This window comes from Bos indicus, chromosome 28, assembly GCF_029378745.1.
Source record: "Bos indicus isolate NIAB-ARS_2022 breed Sahiwal x Tharparkar chromosome 28, NIAB-ARS_B.indTharparkar_mat_pri_1.0, whole genome shotgun sequence".
Taxonomy (NCBI): domain Eukaryota; kingdom Metazoa; phylum Chordata; class Mammalia; order Artiodactyla; family Bovidae; genus Bos; species Bos indicus.
The window spans coordinates 16,278,935-16,297,857 of NC_091787.1; the positions used below are offsets into that span (position 1 = coordinate 16,278,935).

An 18,923-nucleotide genomic window follows, 5' to 3' on the forward strand; every position below is an offset into this window, starting at 1 on the left:
ACGACTGAAGCAACTTAGCAGCAGCAGTAGCAGCATGAGGGGTTTTATATATTACTGGGATAAGCTTTCAGAAGTGAAAGTCGCTTGATCGTGTCCAACTCTGTGACCCGATAGACTGTAGCCTGCCAGACTCCTCTGTCCATGGAATTCTCCAGGCAAGAATACTGGAGTGGGTAGCTGTTCTTTTCTCCAGGGGAATCTTCTCAACTCAGGGATCAAACCCAGGTCCTCCCGCATTGCAGGGAGATTCTTTACCATTTGAGCCACGAAAGAAAGTCAACCCAAAGGTCTGCTCTGAGGGCATTAGTTTGACAGGATCTAATGTCCTTTAACCAACATTTTTTAGGTCCTGCTCTATTGCAGGTGGCACTCAGAACAGAATATCTGCTAATACATATAAAATTAAGCATCTTCATTGCACTCTTCATTCAAAGACATCCATTTAATTCCTTTTTAACTCCAGGAACTGACTGGACATAAAGGAACATGGCATCTTCCTTCTTAAAAACTATGACAAAATAAAAATGGACAACTTATAAAACATCTGAGTTGCATTCATAAAAGCTGAACAAGCATGAGACTGAACATTACAGTTTTTATATATTAAGGTAGAAGCCTAAGAGGAGGCCCTGCATGAAGTCAAGAATAAAGTGGTGATCAGCATTATTCTAAGACTTCACAGTAATGAGGAGTGTACAGCAAGTTCTTGTCAAGTGAAATTACCCCAGCGTGGCTCCACCACCATCCTGAGAAAGTCACGTACAGAATGAACTATTACAGCCTCACGATTAAGTTGAAAATTTGCCCTTGGGCTTTTATTCCTGCATCAGGCCACAGCATCAAAAATCCTCTTCTTTTCCCAGCTTTGGCCAATGATTGGCCACGGAGATGGAGCTTTCTTTGAGACAGTGTGATGATGACAGCTGAAACGATAATGCTCTTGAAAAACACTTACCCCACTTGGAAGACTGTGTGCATCTGGGGACACACAGAGTGTGCAAAATGTCTACAGTTTTTCTGTGAATCTAAAACTGCTCTGAAAATCTATCATAATGTTTTTTTTAAATGATCCATTTCAGGTGAAAATCACAGCCTAAATGGCTAGAAATTGTACATAAAAATAAACATTTTTTAAAAAGGCAAATGAGGAAGAACACTGAAAAGGGGAAATGTAAATAGTAGAAATGAATCCCATAGGGTAACGTGAGGGTGGAGGGGTGAAGGAGGGTGGAGAGAGGGAGGTGTAGGGCAGAGATAGGATGAGGAAACAGGAAAAAGGCTTGATAATTACTGAATTATGCTTACATACTGTTCTAGAAAAACATTCTTACTATATCACTGATATCATCACCCAGAGTAATCCAGGTTCTTGATCTGTTTACAAACCCTGAGCACACATCAAAGGCAGCTCAGATAATATTGCTTTCTTTGTTGCATCCTGCCAGGATTGGCATGGGCTGCAGAATAATTCTGAATATCTCTTGCTATGCATTGTTCCAGCTGGTAAAACTTTCTAGACTTGACATGTATCGATGGGTTTTAGAGAATCCACAGCAAGTATCAGCTATGTATTGTTCATTAACTTAAAAAAATTCATAAAAGTTTCATAAAAATATTTATTTCATAACTCAAAAAAAAATCACAAGTAAGTGATTTAAATATATGTTCAAAGCTATGTAAAATAAGGTTTTGGTTAACACTCAAAATCTCTATGGCATATAAGAAAATGCTTTTGTGCTCTCTATTTCAGATTATAACTTTAATTTATGGATACCCATCCTGATTTCAACACAACACGTAGGTACATGGAAGAGCTTACAACTTGTTGTCAAGTTTATTTTCATATATATGACTACCACAGCCCACATTTACAATATGCAGACGCAACCTAGTCTAACTACTGTGTTATAGGGCTACTAGAATGTGGCACGTAAATCCAATCACATGTTGAATAATGTACATGATGAACTCATGTGTAAAGAATAACAAGTTTTTCAAAAAAAAAAAGCAAAAAAAAAATTGTAAAGTGAATAATTTTCCATCTTGTGTTCTATTTTAAAAATCTAATCCAGTTTATCATCGAATTAGGAGTCATCATACAGATAACTGTCTTTTGCAGGTAAGTGTTGCCAAACACTCTTTGGCAGGCCCTGTCTGTGTACCAGAATGTTCATCTTGAATAGATCTTTTTAACAGTACATGGTTTTCCTGTACTGCCCCCGTGTGGACTACGTAGAGAAGACAATCAAGACTTCTCTAAATGCCTCCCCAGAGTACTCGACTTTTCATTGTTAACTGACAGTACATCCATTTTTGTAGAGGCTCAAGTCAAATGATTTCAGAAATTATATGTCTACGATGATTTTATACTGTAGAATTTCTTACTGAGCCCTCTCCAAATAACTAAAAATACACTGATGTTCCATTTTTCATTAATGTAATAATTTCTATTTCATGTGAATGTGGGTCCCTTTTAAGTATGTTCACTTTTTTTCTGAATAGATTTTATATGTAAAGTTCTATGAAAATGTTCAATGGAAGTCACCAAGGGAGTTCATGAGGCAAATGAACCATAACAGTTAAATCTTACTGAAAAGATACTTGGGACCTGAGTACTGAATCTATTCCTATGATCCAGTCTCATTCCTGAGAACTCTGAAAGGGTTATACTAATAGTGATGACAGGAATAGCATAGGAAAAAGTACTTTTCATAAGAGGTCTTGTTTTGCTCAAGATTCTAATGTATACTTTTCTGGTATTATAAGACATTATAGGATTATGGATTGATATTTTGTTCTTGTGTTGGTTATTGGAATGTTTGTTTTTGAAAGTCTGTATATAAATTTTCTTTTCCTGTTGGTTTGATATAAATTATGTCTTACATTAGAAATAATTATCCATCTATCAACAAATACATACTTGATGCCTTGAGAAACAAGTGTGGTTCTGTCTCCCTATTAATTTTTCTTACTATCAGCCTATTTTCTTTTCTTATAAAATCTTTCCTCTAGATGAGTTCTAGTCACCATAGAAGCATTTTTCAAAAATCTTCCTCAGGTAAAAATTCTAGAATGTGTAAAGAATTCTTACAACTCAAAAATGATAAATAACCCAATTTTTTAAGTGAGCAAAGGATCTGATTAGACAATATTCTAAAGAATATATACCATAGCAGACAAGCATAATAAAGATGCTCAGTATAATTAGCTATGAGGGAAATGTAAGCAAAACCACATACCACATTTCACCCTGACTAGGATGGCTATAATTAAAAAGATTTACAAAACAAGTGTTGGCAGGATATGGAGGAAAAGGAACCACTGCACACTGCTGGTGGAAATGTAAAATGGTACAGTGCTCTGGAACACAATTTGGCAGTTCTTAAAGAAATGAACAGTTACCACATGGCCCAGCAATTCCACTCCTATGTATAACTGCCCCCAAAATGAAAAATATACTTCCATATATAGAAAACAGTATGGAGGCTCCTCCAAACACTAAAAATAGATTTACCATATGATCCAGCAATCCTACTCCTGGGCATACACCCAGACAAAACTATAATTTGAAAAGATACATGCACTCCTATGTTCATTGCAGCATTATTAACAATAACCAAGACATGGAAGCACCTAAACGTCCATCGACAGATAAATGGATAAAGAAGATGTGGTACGTATATACAACAGAATATTACTCAGTCATAAAAAAGAACAAAACAATGCCATTTGCAGCAACATGGATGCAACTAGAGATCATCATACTACATGAAGTAAGTCAGAAGAAAAAGACAAATACTGTATGGTATCACTTATACATGGAATCTAAAATATGGCATGAATAAATCTGTCCATGAAACAGAAGTAGATTCGTAGACATAAAGAAGAGACTTGTGAGTGCCAGCGGGGAAAGGGACGGAAGAGGGAAGGACTGGGGGTTTGGGGTTAGTAGATGCAAACCGTTATACACAGAATGAATAAACAACAAGGCCCTACTGTATAGCACAGGAAAGTGTATTTAATATCCTGTGATGAACCACAATGGAAAAGAATATGAAAAATAACACATGAATCACTGAGTCACTTTGCTGTACAGTAGAAACTAACACAATATTATAAGTAAATTATATTCCCATAAAATTAAGAAAAAAATACTTCCACTCCAAATTTGTACACTAGTGTTCATAGCATATTCATAATAGCCAAGAAGTAGAAAAACTGTACCATCCATCAATCAATGAACGAGTAAGCAGAATGTGATCTATTCATGCAACGGAATACTACTCGGCCATTAAAAGGAATAGAGATACTGATACATGCTTCAACATGGATGAACCTTGAAACATTATGCTAAGTGAAATAAGCAAGACACAAAAGGACAAAGATTGTATGGTCCCATGTCTATGACTTAGGAAAGAAGGAAGGAAGGGGGTGGTAGCTACTAAAAGGCATGGCATTGTTTTCAGAGTGTTAAAAATGTCCTGGAATTAGAGGTGATGACTGCATCATGGCATCTGGTCCCATCACTTCATGGGAAATAGATGGGGAAACAGTGGAAACAGTGTCAGACTTTTTTTGGGGGGGCTCCAAAATCACTGCAGATGGTGACTGCAGCCATGAAATTAAAAGATGCTTACTCCTTGGAAGGAAAGTTATGACCAACCTAGATAGCATATTCAAAAGCAGAGACTTTGCCAACAAAGGTCCATCTAGTCAAGGCTATGGATTTTCCAGTGGTCATGTATGGATGTGAGAGTTGGACTGTGAAGAAAGCTAAGCACCAAAGAATTGATGCTTTTGAACTGTGGTGTTGGAGAACTGAACTGAACTGAACTGATGACTGCATATCTTTGTAAATATACTATTGACTATTTGTCAAATAATTTGCAAATATATCTCCCCATCTGTGGATCTGTCTTTCACTTCTGGCCCTTGAAGCACAGAAGCTTTAAATTTTGATAAGTCTGATCTATTTTTTTCCCTTTGGCTGCTTCTATTCTGCTGTCATATCAATACGATTGATCTTAATCCACAAATCCTGTGGGAGGTTTAAACAGAAACAGAACAAGAATAGACCTGAGTTTGGCACTGCAGAGGGAGGCTTAATCAAAAAGTGTCCATCTTATCCTCAGTCAGGTGTAGACTGGGGTCAGAGTGCTTCATTCTCATCAGCACCCTCTGCTCAGAGGTTCCTGCCTTAGCACATGCTGTTCCTTCCTGTCACCCGGAACACCGCTCCTTATAACAAAACCTGTTTCACAGGGCTACAGTTGACTCCAGAGTGTGTTTAGGTGTATTTTTAGGCCCCCCAAATCGCCAATTATGATGTAAGACTGGTTGAGAGCAGTCTTCAGATGTACCATACCAGGCAGACGGTCCCCATCAGCCCTAACCAGAGGAAGTTAGAATCTTCAAAGACTCAAGATTAGCCCACAAGCAGATGAGGCAGGACTTCTGAGTGCTGTATTTTAAGGAAAATAAAAGACTGAAATATAACCAGTTGCTGGTGGTAGGATAGTGAGGGGGTTGGAGAACTGAGAAGACACTTCTTTGAATAAAAGAGACAGAAAAGACACAAGGATTGTCCTTATTCAGCCAAAGGTTGCTATGATGGAAACTTGCATTGGTGCAAAGATCAGACGGAGCACCCTAAGACAGAAGCTATAGGCATATTGACTTGGATTCACTATAAAGAAAAGCTAGATTTCAAGTTCGATGCCTGGTCCTGAGAAGGGGTTTGGTTGCTACTACTGAACAAAAGAATACGTGAACAGGCTCAAGCTTCCCAATGCAAATGTCTATTCAAGGAATTTATTAGTTCCTTCTTCCTGGGAGTACTCAAGCAGAAGGAAATGCTGGACCAGAGAGATGAATGTGTTACCCTCTTGACCTAGAAGAAACATTCCTAACAGCTTCTGTGTTAGAGCTCTTCATCCTCATTGTCCTGTCAGATGAAGAAACAGACGTAAAAGGATTCAGTAACTTATCTGGGATGACCTCTCTCTTAAAGTGAGATTTCATTGACATTTGCCTCCAGAATGTCACTTTCCTTTGACTCATATTGTTGTGAGTGTTAGCTCTGCAGTTCTGAAAAACTCTCAGATTCTGTGCTTCTATCATAATTGTGACATTATTATACAACAAAAAAGTTGTAAAACAAATTATACAACAAAAAAGTGCTGTTTACTAACGTTTTCAAATGGAGACCCTGAATAGTCTATTAAAGTTGCGAGGAGACTGGACCCTCCCTGAGGGACATTCCCTCTGTGTCCCGAATGTGATAACTGCATGTGCTTTTCTGTTCCAAGTTCCTAGCTCAACAAGTGCCTTATGAACACACCTATCTTTAAAATAACTTTCCAGAAGCCAGGCTGTTTCCTGAAATTGCACGCTCACATGTGAGTCTGAGAAGTGAGGCTGGAGTGGGCAGGCAGGAGGACAGGCATCAAAAAACAAGGAGTCTACTTCCTGAAATAATAGCCCCACAACCCTTCCTGCTATGAGTCTGAGCAAACTCCGGGAGACAGTGAAGAACAGAGAAGCCTGGCATGCTGCAGTTCATCGGGTTGCAAAGAGTCAGTTCAGTGCAGTTGCTCATTTGTGTCCGACTCTTTGCGACCCCATGGACTGAAGCACACCAGGCTTCCCTGTCCATCACCAACTCCCGAAGCTTACTCAAACTCATGACCATCGAGTCAGGGATGCCATCGTGAAGAGTCAGACATGACTTAGCGGCTAAACAACAATTGAAATGAGGGGAGATGAAGCTCCTATTGAAACTTATTCCCACCAACTTCCTCCTCCTCTATTGCAGCGGTTCCTTCCCTCTTTGGCACCAGGGACCAGTCACCACCTGGGGTGGGCGATGTTTTCAGAATAATTAAAGCATAGTACATGTTTTGTATACTTTATTTCTATTGTTATTACATCAGATCTACCTCAGATCATCAGGCACTAAAGGAGGTTGGGGATCCTTCAGCTACTGTATCCCTTTCAGCACCTGCCTAGTTCCTGACATTTCAATTTCTGATGCTCTATTTCTTGAGTTAAAGCAATAAAAAGCTGAGTTTCCAGTGCTAGGAGTGGGAGGAAGAAGGCAAACGTGAAGGCAAGCTATTTCAGCCACTAATAATCTCCTAATGGTCAGTCTGACTGGTCATTAGATTAAGGGGGGAAAGTACATTCTAAGAGAGGGAGACTGAGTCCATGTGTGGTACACCACCTCCACAGAGTCCCTGAGCAGCCAGCAATCATTACTCAAGGAAGAAGCTGGTGGAGAACAAGAACTCTACTGTCTGTGACTCTCCACAAGGGAAAAGGCATCAGAGTGGTGGGATCTTCCCGCTCATCACATTTTGTTTCCAATTCCCCAGGAGCACTGGGGTGGTCCTTGGCTGCTGGGTGTAAGCAAGACAATTAAAAGTGTGGAACATCCCTTTGGCTGTTCTACAGAATGAGCACATGTTTCTCCAAGCCCCAGATCAGATGAGCAGAGTCTGTGGTGCCCTCAGAAAGTCTCAGGAGCTCCGGGATATGGGCGTCCTGGTGTTTTCCATATGTGACTCTAATGTTAAAAAGAGAATTTTTCTTATAACACCATCCTCACACAGAAACCAACCAATTCAAACAAAGAAACAAAGATCTATTTCAAAACTGGAGAAAAAGGTGGTCGTGGTAAAATTACGGAAAAATGATCCATTACTAACAGCTTTTCAAGGGTAATTTTGATATGCCTTGACTCTTAGACCTTGGCAACTGAGTACAATCTGATTCCATTGTCAATAGAATTCAATGCATTGGCTTAAATGTAGCTACTTCTACAAACCGCTAGGAGAGGGGAATTTTTATTTATCAAATGCTACATTAAACAGAGTCCTATAGGAGAGGTTAGCATATGAGTTCTTTAAATGACTTATAACAGATCTCATTTCAGAACTTATGTTTGGGGTTGGAAAACACTGGAACCAGGTACTATGCTGCTGCTGCTGCTGCTAAGTCGCTTCAGTCATGTCTGACTCTGTGCAATCCCATAGGCGGCAGCCCACCAGGCTCCCCCGTCCCTGGGATTCTCCAGGCAAGAACACTGGAGACAGGTGCCATTTCCTTCTCCAATGCGTGCATGTTAAGTTGCTTCAGTCGTGTCCGACTTAGCGACCCAGTGGACAGCAGCCCACCAGGCTCCCCTGTCCACAGGATTCTCTAGGCAAGAATACTAGAGTGGGTTGCCATTTCCTTCTCCAACCAGGTGCTATGGATGATATTAAATACTAAATTCATGTGAGCCTCAGGGTTGCATCCAATCTGGGGTAAGAACAACCAGTAGACAGAGAAGGTGGTACTCAGGATGAAGAACTGAGTTCTAGATCTGATTCTGACCATAATTTGCTGTGCAGTCTTAGGCAAGACATTTCACCTTTCTGGGCTTTAGTTCCCTTCTCCGTGAAACAAGAACTTTGGTTCCAATGACCTCTGAAGTCCTTGCAGCTCTGACAATTCCCAGTCATACCTTAATTTTCCCCTAAATTCCCACCCACCTTGGCTGGACATCTTCCTTCTAGCAGCTGAAAAATCTGTGTGAAAACCTAAACAATTTGTAGCAACCACCACTTCACAGGAAAAATAATTCAGTTAAATAACACATTCCACACACTGAGTTTTTCCAATGTGTACAAAATACATTTCAATATGCCCTTCCCTGCTGAGTGTCCCCAGGAACCTTCCATGTCACACAGAACATGCAAAGCTGCCCATGGGTATGGACAAGCTTGGATGCTCCAATTTACATCAACCCCACCCCAACCCCCAAACACACACACACACACCAGGGTGAGAGTGAGAGGAAGAGAGAATAACAACTTAAATAATGTTCCTCTGCTTGTCTTTGGTGATGTGTGGAGTTTTTCAAAATCCAGGCTTGAGATTAGCTGTTCCAAATCACCTAGGGGTGCTGGCAGTCTGGAACACAGGCATTTCTGAGATGCTCACCAGAAGATCCATCGGCTCAGGATCTCCAGGAGTGGGGAACAGGAAGTTGATTCCTGAGTGATTCCTCTGCAGTTGGAGAGTTCCCAATGTGGAGAGGCTTACGGGGCAAAAAGTCCCTAAATTTTATCTAAAAGCATAAATTCATACAGGAGGTACAGTGGGTAGGTCAAAAAGATCACCTACGCAACTGGAACTGACATTCAAGGCACTGTCTGAGAAAACTAAAAAGAGGTGGTTTTCCATAAACTCGTATTGAAAGGACACTGAGCTTGATGCGCTTGTGGGAACTTGGAGTGGCTTTCAGGAGACATATCTGAGCAGCAAAACTGAGTCAAGTGTTACTTCTTACAGGCAGAAGGGTGGCAGGGAAGGGACAGGACACGAAACAGAAGGCAGGACAATGTGTAGAAAGACATTCACCAAAGCACTGAAGTGGTCATGGGAGTGATGTGGGTTGTGGGTAATTTCTCCTTTCTTTTTAACACCATCCTTCTTGTGTTATTTGGATTTGCTTTCCAAAGAGCATTCCTATTTGTATAACCATTAATCAAAGCATAATTTCATGCCTGAAAGAACAGAGATGAAAAAATGTCTGTAAATAGTCTGAGAGTTGAGAATTGACAATCCAGGATTAAAATCCTAACACACTATGTAAAAGCATTATTTTATTACTGTATACTAAGTTAATATAGGAAATGGCAACCCACTCAGAGAATCTTGCCTGGAAAATTCCACAGACAGAGGAGCCTAGTGGGCTGAGTATGCACTAAGTTCATATAATACATGGTGAGGCCTCTAATTCACATTATCAGAAGCTGTATGTTTTCCTTTGAAGCTTTTGCTAATATGTGAAGTTTCTTCAGTGAAATCCCTGCTCCCTAAATTAGTATTTTCCTCTCAGAAATGCTGTATACAGATCCTATACGCACATACAACAGTAACTACATGAGAAGAATTCCTATGAAAAGCTATCTAGGGGTTAATCAACTTACTCAGGCTTAGAAAATGTTTATATCCAACATAAGTAAATAAATAGAAAATGTAAATACGTACAGGTTTATAAGTACATAAGAGATCTATTCATTCTTAGCCATTCGTATTCATCTACCATTTACAACACTTCCCCCTAGTGTCCAACTGAAGGAAAAGCATGGAGAGGGGGGAACAAAAGACTTGAATAGAATGAAACGTGTGTGTGAGCGCGCACAGGCAAGACGGGTGAGGATGTATCAGCGCCGCCTGATGGCCTAGATGGAATGCTTAGCTTTCTCTATCCCGCATCTTTTCCTTACTGGATCCCTGAGACAATGATGACAGTGAAACAAAAGAGATTCTGCACACGCCTTTGGAAAGTAACCACAACTTTCCAAAACCTCCCGTCATATCTTTCTTTCTTTACTCCGAACCTTGATTATAGGATCCCCATGCCCTCATGCCTAATTTACTTCAAATTCAAACATCATTCCGTCTGGGAACATTGACTTCAGGAGTAGATTAAAAATAAAAAAAGCCTTTGAAATTTCAAGGAGAGTGCACGATTGTGACACGGGCAGACGCTTGGGGGCAATCAGAGAACACTGTGGATCTTGGCTTAGTATCCTCACAAAGCCCTGCTCTCCTCCCGATTCTTCCCTTCTTCCCATTAAGAGCTTGTCTAAATACTGAGGCTTTCAGCAAAGATTTTCTGAGCTCCTGGTATGTGTCAAGCAAGATGGTAGCCACGGTCGGCGGCCCTTGCCCATCTCAGATGTAGTTGTATCAGAACACACACAAACCTACATATTTTTCTGAGCCTTTGAACTCATTTTTAGTTAACCAGGAGACCACCCCAATGCTGCTTACACATTACCATTAAACATGAAAATGTCAGAGGTTTTCATTAAAAAATGAGAAAAGATACATACAGATCTACCTCAAATGTCAATGATATTTCTGAGTCATAACACGGTAACTGTTTTCCTTCTTGCAGTTTCTTTACTGTTTCTACCTCTACCTTATATCCATTTACTGTACTGAAATTTTGGCAAAGTGAAATAGTATCAAAACTAATATATTTAACTGCAACTAAAAAAAAACAAAACTGAAGATTATGTGTACTAAGTCACTTCAGTTGTGTCCGACTCTTTGCAACCCTATGGACTGTAGCCCTCCAGGCTCCTCTGTCCATGGAATTCTCCAGGCAAGAATACTGGAGTGGGTTGCCATGCCCTCCTGCAGGGGATCTTCGGACTCAGGGATCAAACCTGCGTCTCTTATGTCTCCTGCACTGGCAGGCGGGTTCTTTACCACTAGCGCCACCAAACTGAACATTACTAAAGCTAAAAATTATGAAAGAATTCCAAATCAACCACCACGATTTTATACTTAAACCCATTCACATGACATACTGCTTCTCAAAAAAAAAAAAAGCTAATATAAAAGTAAAGACTATTAACAAAGGAATGGAAAGACTGTACAGGGAGTGACTATTAACACTTAGAAACACAAAGTAAAGGCTTACCACTCACCTACTTTTCCATATTTTAATCTCTATTGATTTCAGCCACAAATCGTTTGATTTCAAACATAGGGTTTTTTTTCATCCAGTGTTTTCATTTTGTTGCTAATTTATGATTTGTCACTAGAGGGAGCAATTGTTCTTTTCAAGTTTTTAAACAACTAAGAAAATCATTCTTATTTTCATTCTTTAACATGCTTAACATATATTTAAATACTGAAGTGTGAATGGGGCTTCCCAGGCGGCGCTAGTGGTAAAGAATATACCTGCCAATGCAGGAGATGCAAGAGTCTCAGGTTTGATCCCTGGTTTGGAAAGATCCCTTGGAGTAGGAAATGGCAACCCACTCCAGTATTCCTTTCTGGAAAATTCCATGGACAGAGGAGCCTTGTGGGCTACAGTCCATGGGGCTGCCTGCTGCAAAGAGCTGGACATGACCGAGTGACTGAGCACACACGTGTGAACAGGCCATAAACGTCATGATGCGGTAGTGTCTGGAGGACTTTCTAATTTACTATGTTGCTTTGGTTACAGTTCTTTACCAGTTCTGTAGTTGAATCCAGCACAATCTTGGTGCTGATGAATTACATCTCGAATGACACATTATTTTTGCATTTTCATTATTTTGAAAATGAATCTCTTCTGCTAATACCACAATTACATAGCAGTGAGAATTCAAGTGATAAAAAGTCACTGTTCTGGGAGCTAGTTTTCTTTAATAAACTCGATTTTGAAGCAATTCTGAAGCACAAATTAATGCAATGTTCCAGGTCACAAGAAAAAATTCACTTGAAATTCCATGTTTAGGAAAAAAGAGAAAACATGATGATTGGCACATACTGGGATCACAGTGTTCTTGCCTGGAGAATCCCTGGGACAGGGGAGCCTGGTGGGCTGCCATCTATGGGGTCGCACAGAGTTGGACATGACTGAAGCGACTTAGCAGAAGCAGCAGGATCACAATACTTACTGAACTGATGACACTGATTTATGTTCCCCTCCACCTTCCACCTTATTGTAAAATGAGAACTGAAATTCAGAGGTAAGTACCATTCCTGGTTTTGACAAAGCTCACTATCAAAGGCAGCTTTCCCACATCATCAGCAAACAAGATGTCCTAAATATCTGTAATAACAGCTTCAAACAAGAATTTCTGGATTAACTCCCAATTAGAATGGTGCACCTTGCTTCTCATCCGGGTTTATCAGGGAAGTTGTTGAAGGGGCTAATGCAGTAATGTATCTTGTTTCTCAGGACTGTCATGAACATGTCAACCAATGACAGGAATACAGACACTCAGAGTGGACCAAGGCTCTTTCATATGATTATGGATCACAAAGGAAAGCAGGCAAATCCAAACAGCTAGTGTATTTTATACCCGCCCAATGCAACCTACGACATTTATCATCACATGTGTCTCCATTACATTGTTTTCAAATTATAACCTGTTTGTTCAAGGAACAAGGAGGAAAGGAAAGCAGAAGCAATCTCTGGCCTGCTGCCAACGCCGTGCCTGGGTGCTTTGATGCCTTGGTACTTTTGACAATGGCCAGTCACTTTTTAAAATGTTAAGCCATAAAGCGGTTTTGTGTTCCTCAGCTATGAAGAGGTATATTTTAAAGAGCAATTTTTCTTGCCTGCAGTGAAGAAATATGCTCCCAAGAAGCAAATATCTCATCCATTAGAACAAAATGTACCCATCCAGGGCCAACAGGGTTTGAGAAGATTGCATCTCAGGGCGTGTTCCGCATCTCCAAGGCTCAAGCAGCTTGACTCAGGATCAATTAGTAATAACTCTGGGTAGCATCTGATTGTCTCAGCATGCTCCCCTGTCCCCTTCATCTCTTAATTCCTACAATTAGCATGAATTAATATGGGTTTTCAGTTTAGAGATGAATAAGAGCTTAGAGACTTTTTGGTAACTTCTTTGGGTTCAGAATAACATTCAGACATTTGGATTAGAAAGAAAATCAGGATGTAGTTCAAAATAAAGTATTTTATTCCCCTTTGTCTCTCTCCTTGCTTGTTCTTTTAAGTGTTTCTATATAGCCAAGGGCAAATCACATATACAAGCTATGGATCCTGATAGTTTTTTTTTTTTTTTTTTTCTAAATACCAATGCCACTGGCTGTTTCAAAAGCAGTTCTAACTTCCAACTTAGTCTGGGGCTATATCTATGGGAAAGAGACTAGGATACAGCAAGGTCTATTTTATATTATTAGGATAAATTAAGCCTTACCCCAAACTACCATGCTCAATGAAAATGCCTTTGAAAAAAATGATAATATGGCACCCCAGAGATATGTGGAAGTAGAATGCCACTCCAGATGAACTGACTTGGCCATGTGGCCATTCTGTTTGATCTGAGATGACTCTGGGCCTTGGATATTACACATGCTCCGGAAGCAGGAAGTGTCATATTTTAAGCAGACCCTTCCCGGGTTGGCAAGAGTAACAGGAAACAAATTCCACACATGACAGGAAACATCAGTGGGGTGTGAGAATGGGCACTTTCCCCAGTATCGCTCGCTCTGCCAAATGCCACGAAGCCACATCACAGGAGCCAGTGCACGGTCCCATGGGCTTGATGGAAAAGGAGACGTGTTTAATGAAGACCAGAGGGCTCCCCTCAGGTAGGAAAAGAGCCCCTAAGAACACAAGGCATTTCACTTTAAAGCACTGTGAAAATGTCACAGTCTGTGTGTGCCAGAGGGGAATAAGGACAAAGGGAGGCTGGAGATGAAGTACCGGCTGGTGAGGGGAATGGTGATGGTTCAGGAAAAAGGCAAAAGTTGAAGCATCTCCCCCGGAGGAGGGCACAGCAGTCCACTCAGTACTCCTGGCTGGAGAATTCCATGGACAGAGGAGTCCGGTGGGCTACAGTTCATGAGGTCACAAAGAGTTGGACGTGACTGAGCGACTTAGCACATACACAGAAGAGGATCATTATCTCCAAGGAAACACACTTTTGGAAGGATACTAAATTCACTGTTTTCCCTGTTGAAGAAGGAGAAGGACCAATGCGATTCCAGTAAAAGCATCTCAGCGCTTGTAACCTATATTAACTAAAATAAATGAAGTCCGCTATAAAACAGACAGAGCCGGGAATCCCCAAATCATCATGAGACTAGGTGTGCCCTGCGTCATGTACAGATTTCCGTAGTTAATGTCCCCAAATGACAGTCACTTAGTCCTGACATCAATATAAAACTGGGCTCATGCCATTCAGCTTATTCTTGCAGATGAAATGAGCCCTTGGAGGTTGTGTGACGAAATGTGAGGACCTTCCATAGTAGAAAAGAAGACCCAGACGACGTGACCCTGTGTAAATGAATTAACCTCACTGGGGCACTTCCTTTAAAAATTAGAGGGTGACAGTAGATACTTTTTAAGAATCTTTATCATCTGTAAGGCTCTATGGTTTTATTCTATTTAGAGGAATGGTCCTAAATACACAGGGACCATTGAAGTTAACATAGTGCTTTGTAAATGAAGGAGGAGCAGACAGGCACAGCTTGCCAGAGGAAATCCCCCCTGACATTGCTTACAAAGCCCTTTCATCCCCAATGTAGAAGTTTAGACAGGACTCAGTCCCAGGCAGCTGGGAAATCCAGAGAAGAAATGGCAAGAAACACCTCCTGCAGCATTCTGCAAATGCTCATCAAAGACTGCCCTAATCGCCACAACCTGGGCATACATGTCTAGCCTTTGTGTCTGCCAAACTGGGAGATTTGTGATGTTTCTAAAGGTTGACACTCAGAGAAATTTAGAGCACTGAAAAAAAAATCCAAAATAATTACATGAAACTAAGGCACTCTGGAGAAACCTTAAATGTCATCATAACATTTTCAGTATTTATTTCTTCATTAGAAAGGCAGGAAAAGTAAGGCTCCCACAACTTTCCTTCCTCTGACTCAGACTGGAGTGTGTAAGAGCTCCCCTGGCACAGAAAGAGAAAAGCTGAGGCTGATAGATTCATTTATTGACATTTATTCGTATTCCATTTTCTGTTTTCCAAAAGATCTGACCTATTTATACAAATCGTACATCTTCTTCCCTTACTATTTGCTTCCTGTGATAACCTGGTGGGGACAGAACCACTAACCCTTTCTCATCTGCTTTGTGTATTTTCTCTACTCAGCTGTTTGAAAATGATTCCTCATCCCCGATGACCTCAACCTGCTAGTTGGGGAGAGCTGTGGGATTCTAGCAAGGTCAATTCTGTGTTTACTGGAAGCAGCTTCCTGCCCTAGAGGAAGTGAGGAATTGATTACTAATTCCTTTGAAATATCTTCTTTTGAGCTGTGGCTCCCCTCCAACTGAGCAGACGCAAGATTTATTGTAACTGATATTCACAGATTATTCAGAGATAAAATTTTGGCCAATGGCTCCAACCTTGTTCCATGACTCCCTGGATGCCTGACCTTTTCTCAAGATGCCAACCTGATTGAAGTACTGACCTTTATCCTTTTATCCACAACAAATGCCTAGTCTCAAAGGGTCAGTGAGATGGTCAAACGGCAGATTTCAGATGAAGCTAGGGATGTGTGGAGGAGTCTCTGAATTGTCATGTCTTAGCCCTACATGAAAGATCTCTTTGTATATAAGAAATGCTAGTATATAATACTGGAGAAGGTGATGGCACCCCACTCCAGTATTCTTGCCTGGAAAATACCATGGATGGAGGAGCCTGATGGGCTGCAGTCCATGGGGTCACAAAGAGTCGGACACGACTGAGCAACTTCACTTTCACTTTTCACTTTCATGCATTGGAGAAGGAAATGGCAACCCACTCCAGTGTTCTTGCCTGGAGAATCCCAGGGACGGGGGAGCCTGGTGGGCTGCCGTCTATGGGATCACACAGACAGGACTGAAGTGACTTAGCAGCAGCAGCAGCAGTATATAATACAGCAGCTAGAGTATGGGGCTCCAGGTCCTAGGAAATAGAAGTCTATACTTCTATAGAACATAACAGAGTCACGTGTTTTTTGTTTGCTTGTTTTTTAATTTTCTAGATGCCACAATAAAAAGGTAAAAGCTGATATATTTTGTTTAACCCAATATATATATATAAAAGAGTACTATTTCACCATTTCAACAATTGACATTCATTTTCTTCACACTAAATCTTTGAAATCCAGTATATGATACTTTTCAATTTAGACTAGCAACATTTCAAAAGGGCTTCATGAGTGCTCAGACCAGCAGGATGCTGGTTCCTTGGGCAGAATGAGTTGGCCTCAGGGTAGGGCGGGGCCCCTGAGAGACTGTAGATGCAGCTGTCTCTAGGCCATTTGCTCTCATGACTCACACTTTGCTGGTGTGTGCAGAGCCAACCTTTGGCCTGGCCCCGGAGAGAAAAGTCACTTAAGGAACTGAGTGATTTCTGCCATCACTGAAGGATCTGACAAGTGTATCCCAAGGGCTTCTACTGCCTTCTGGGACACTGACAGCCCTGTGGCAAGGTCACATCTAAAACCAGAGAGGAATCTCACCAGCACACTCTATGTCCTGCTCCATAAACTCGGAAGTACTTTGCCTTCTAGGGGAAAAAAGGAACCCAGAATAACACGTTCCTGCAAACTCGTGGACAATGTTATTTTTAAAACCTATAGAAACCTTGATCATCCCAGTGGGTAAGAGAGGTGACATCCATCCCCTGGCAGACAGCATGGTACAAACCAGCAGAGTGGATTGATCAGCTGAGGAACACTTTAAACCACATCCTTGGGCAGGGACAAACCTCAAGAGATCGCTGCTCTGCCCTCCACACTGCCAGGAATGTGCCCCTATAAATCTTGGTGTGATCACCATCACTACAGGCATCCTCGGCACCAACAGTTCTTCTACTGTGATTTGTTCCTAGCAACCAGCATCATCACTCTGGGACGAAGGTCTGGCAGGATCCAGAATGGCTGCTCAGGTAAAGAGCATCACTGATCTTGTTCTTCCAAAGAGACTGTTGCTGAGCACTGGAGGTAACAGCGGAGAGCCCAGGGTTTCTTTTCACTGTGGACAAGATTCTAATCCAGACATTTATGTTCTGATAGAGGTGCTAACCAGAAGGCTGACTTCAAGCTTGCAGAAAGAAAATTAGGAACCGCAAAGCTAGTCCAAAAGAATGAATCCATGGCCAGAGTCCTAGGCAGTATTCCCTCCTGGATCTTTCAAAAGGAAAGATCACTGAAAAATCGCCTATTATATTCCATTAGTATTCTTGATATTCTACACCCAATGAAGTGACGAGGGACTTTAGGGATTCTCTTTGCCAGCAATGTCTTTCAAATCATAAGAGGAGGGCAAGGCCTTGAAATGAGTCTGCGTAACATCAATAAAGATTGATGAATGCCAAACACTACCCACAAAGTCAACCTTCTCATCTTAAACTCTTCAGAACTTTATAAAGCTGCCTAGAAATTCAAGCTTCATTCAATTATATGAAACGTTTTTTTTTTTTTTTTCAATAAGGTTTTCAAAGACTATACTTCTGATCTAAGTTGTATACAGGTTGCCTATAGAATGTGGAAGGCAATTATGCTCAACATTATCCCACCAACACTACCCTGCCTGTAGAATTTGGGTGTCTCATCTCATACAATTTCCCCTTTTACAGCTTTGTCAAGAAGGGTTACTGTTTTGTGACTACTGGAAAGTTTCACACAAGCTAAATTCAAGGAATTAAAGTGTTAACAACTTCTGAAGAAGGATATATTCACATATAGCTAGACACACTTCCGATGGTACCCAGGGACCTGCTGTCAGTGTCAGTGAGATGTCTTTTCTGATTCACACAGCAGCAGGGGGCTGAAAAATCAATCTGCAAGCACAATTTGTTGACTGTTTTTCAAAGAAAATGCAATGGACGGAAATTATCTTTAGAGGAAACAGCACCGTGGAGCGGCTCAAGAACACAGCTTTTAGAAACAGGAAGACTTGAATTTGAATCTTGGCTCCAGCATTTCCTAGCTGTGAAAAGCTGTGGGCAAGTTGCGTAACCTCCGAGTTGGTTTACTCTCATATAAAGCCTCGAGGATAACATGCAATCTACAAACTGGCTGGGAGGTTTGAATGTACACAATCACTAGGCATTCTTTCTCCCTCTTTCACTGCTCTGTCCTGGATGCTCTGGAGAATAAAATCCCATGACCTACTTCCATGATCCATTCCAACTCCTTCAAGTTAAGAACTCTCTGTTTAATTCAAATACATTTTCCAACCATTTAAATTGTTCTCATGGTGTTCTGTTTTCAGAGGAAATTAAAATATGTCTCAGGTTTATCTCTCTCTGCGTATGGCTACCAAATTCTCCATGTCTTAGAGACTTCAAAGCTAAATAGTAAATGACCTTGGGATTTGGACGGGTCTAGAATACCTGCACGGAGAAGGCAATGGCACCCCACTCCAATACTCTTGCCTGGAAAATCCCATGGATGGAGGAGCC

General features: G+C 41.0%; 1 protein-coding gene across 1 annotated transcript in view; it reads right to left on the bottom strand.

Annotated features, from left to right (window-relative positions):
• The window catches only part of LOC139180332 (uncharacterized), a 368,615-nt gene that overhangs the window by 55,628 nt on the left and 294,064 nt on the right, over nucleotides 1–18,923 (bottom strand). Inside the window, exon 5 of the mRNA XM_070781800.1 lies at nucleotides 1–18,923. This exon is cut by the window's left edge and continues 55,628 nt beyond it; it is cut by the window's right edge and continues 50,858 nt beyond it. The gene's annotated coding sequence lies outside the window, so the exon portion shown is untranslated.